We start from the raw sequence: 3596 nt of genomic DNA on the forward strand, positions 1-3596 counted from the left end.
AATTTCATAACTTAATTCCTTCAAAAACTATTGAAAATAATTTACGTTTCAGACATCATCAATACTGTCTAACAGTTTTTTGTTTTGAACACACTAAAAATTTCATAACTTAATTCCTTCAAAATCTATTGAAAATAATTTACATTTCAGACATCATCAATACTATCAAACAGTTTTTTGTTTTGAATGCACTTGCTTTAAAAATACAAAACAATTTATTGCTTTATCATAAAATCATGAACATTTACAAAATCATACTAGACATATATAAAAATCACTGATCGAAATTTCATAATTTTTGAAGAAGTCTAGCTATGGTAAAAATAATTTCGTAATTCACTTTATTAACTGAAATCATAAATTTCCAGGTTTTTAGACTTGAATTTGAAAAATCGTAATTAATTGAAATCTTATCCGATTAACTTGAAACAAGTTTCAAAACATTATAGACGACGTCTAGTATAACATATCCAAAAATCATAATCAAAATCAATTTGTACAAATTACTATGATTTTCGTAATAATGCACTATCAGAATATTTCTGCAAAATATTAGGTTTCTACTTCTATTGCAATCATGATTCTTCGCAAGAAATTAATAAAAATCAAGAATTAAAACTCACCTCCAAATCCAAATCTTCTTTCAACAATACCCAATTCAAATTATGCAATTTGATCTCATGTGTTGCTCATGGCAAAATAAAGAAGAATACTTTCTTCTTTTCTTTTTCTTTTCTTTTTTCTCTTTTCTCTTCATTTTTTTCTCTCTGTCATTTTTTTTTCTTTAGCCAATTTCTCTTTCTCCCTCTCTCATAATAGAAAAGACATTTTGTTCTATTTATACTAGGGTAAAAAGAATTACTAAAATCTAAAAAGACTTAAATACCCTTAGGAGAATTGGGGTATTACAGATGGCGCGTCCATCATGTGGTCGATAATTTTTTTAAATAAATTTTAAACAATATATTGCGCTATTTTAGGTCGACATGTCATTTCATCTGTAAATGCATAATTTGGGATTATGTAATATGGAGCATATTCAAGCAAAAGTGTTGCAGAGAGTGGTGGTAATGCACCAAAAGTAACTAAACCTTCTAATGAGAATCCTTAATCAAGAATATTGTGATTATTGTTTAGATTTGATGAGTGACTGTGGAAGACCATTCTAGATTATTATTATTTTGCGTGGAAAATCAAGAAGGCAAACACAAGAATTCCAACATGAACACTAGATTTTTTTTTTTGAATAGGAACAGTAAATTAATGCTCATGACGCTCAGTATGAATAATTTAGAAGGAAATTGAGAGGAAAGGTCCTACTACGGTTCACACTACAACGTAAAAATCTTTATTATTTTTTTGTTATTTGTTATATTTTTTTTTCATGAATACATAAATTATACATCTAACAAAAATGTTGTTACCAATGCTTCCACGCTTTACTCATTTGAATAATACCAATCAGCCCATTTTATTTATATTATTTTTAAATGATGCACAAATTCATAACAAAAGTGTCAAAAAATAATTTTTATTTTGGGTAAAAAGTGCCGATCATTATAGGAGCTGATAACTCTATGAAATGAGAGTTATTATGACAATTCTAGACTTAAATCAAGATTACTTGGAGAGTATATGATGTGTTTATATTGCATTTTTGTTACATTTGGCATAAACATTCATTTTAGTTTAATCTATATAAATTTTGCTTGATTTAGAGTAATTCGTACTCAAATCGTGTGCAAAATTGTAGGTGTCCAGAAGCTTATATTTCATGGAAGGAATGCTAATGCAATAGGCTTGCAAAAATGAGGAAGAACATGTCTACAAAATAATTGAAACAAAATCTGGAACAATGTAGTGTTGTAGCTGTTGCTGGAGCAACCATTGCTGTAGCAATCCTGGAACAACGACAAAGAAAATTTAGTGCGGGATATCTGCAGAATTGCGATCTGCAGTTTCCTAATCTAGCTTATGCACGCCCTAGGCTTCTGTTTACCCTAATTTTCAGTTATAAAAAGAGCACATATCATATGAAAAAGGGGGGGCGATGAATTAACATTGAAGAAATCGAGAGGAAAAGAAGGAAAAATCAGAATTCAAGGGAAAACAAAGCTGCACTAGTGAAGAAACCAGCAGAACTACTTGGAGTCAATTTTCATCGTTCTTTACTTGTTCTCTTTCTTACTCTTTGATTGAAACGATGTATTTCATGGCTACTATTTTGTTATTCACTTTTCTTTTTCAAAGCATGAACTAAATTTAATTGTAGTTTAATGACAAACAATCTCAATGGATTTTTTTACTGTTCTTATGAGTTGCTGCAAGATTGCTGTAGCATTTTGCTCTAATAGCTTATATTATAATCATTATTTCGATTGATCATTCATTTAATGGTTCAAGTTAAGAAAGAACCACAAAAGGACTTATCTTAGTGGAAATTATTAGAGTAATACTTGATCTGAATTTAAGTTTCCTGGATTGAGTTTACTTGAGTCCCAAAAGGGCCACACTTGAGTTAAGATTTGTGAAGAACTAAATATAGGGATTCACCTTGTAGGGTAGAGAGAGTGTATGCTTATAATGTCATACCTTAGGTGGAATAACAACTGGTCATTGTTAGGGTGCTTAAGGGTATGAGAAGTCCAACAAGTGGTAGTTGAGGATGCAAAATAATTCTACCAAGTGCTGTAGAAATTGTTGTAGCAACTAGTGTTAATTTAAACAACAAAAAAGCAGTCAGCCCATGAAGAGTGTTAATAAGCACGTTAATCAGAGACAACCAGGCAACAACAATACATTTACATGGCCGATGACAGAGACAGGGCTATCAGAGATTATGTTGTGTTAGCTCCTCAAGTTGTACATCCTGGAATAGTCAGACCTGAAGTGGAAGCAGCTAACTTTGAACTTAAACCAGTGATGTTTCAAATGTTGCAAACAGTGGGTCAATTTAATGGAGTGTCATATGAAGATCCTCATCTCCATCTTAAATTGTTTTAGGAAGTGAGTGATGCTTTTAAAATTGCTGGAGCAACACAGGATGCTTTGAGAATGAGGTTTTTCCCTTACTCCTTGAGAGATCGAGCAAGAGCATGGTTGAACTTGTTACCATTTGATTCTATCACCACATGGAATGACTTGGCTGACAAATTCTTAATAAAATATTTTCCGAAAACCAAGAATGCAAAATTGCGGAATGAGATCACTTCTTTTCACCAACTTGAAGATGAGAGTTTGTATGAGGCTTGGGAGAGATTTAAAGAGTTGCTCAAAAGGTGTCCTCATCATGGCATTCCCTGTTGTATACAGCTAGAAACCTTTTACAATGGGTTGAATCCAAGTACGAGATTGATGGTTGATGCTTTAGCAAATGGAGCTCTGTGTTAACATATATGTTTCCATAATATTGATTTTGATGATAACAAACAAGATTAAGAATGATTAATCTTTTAAGATCAAATTATTTTTTATACATTTTAAATAAATCATGATTTTCACATTTTAAAGGTTTTATATTTAATGGAAAAATAATTTTATGAAATTGATTGCTTTTATTCTTTTTAAATAAATTATTATTTTCACATTATAAATGT

At 30.8% G+C, this 3596-nt stretch overlaps 1 non-coding gene across 1 annotated transcript; it reads right to left on the reverse strand.

The window, feature by feature from the left end:
• Nucleotides 1-3189: 3189 nt before the first annotated feature.
• LOC112095552 lies at nt 3190-3296 on the reverse strand. Its single transcript, XR_002903931.1, has one exon. It is a non-coding gene; the product is annotated as a small nucleolar RNA R71 (small nucleolar RNA).
• Between the last annotated feature and the right edge of the window lie 300 nt (nt 3297-3596).

This window comes from Citrus clementina, unplaced genomic scaffold (assembly GCF_000493195.1).
Source record: "Citrus clementina cultivar Clemenules unplaced genomic scaffold, Citrus_clementina_v1.0 scaffold_9, whole genome shotgun sequence".
NCBI lineage: Eukaryota > Viridiplantae > Streptophyta > Magnoliopsida > Sapindales > Rutaceae > Citrus > Citrus x clementina.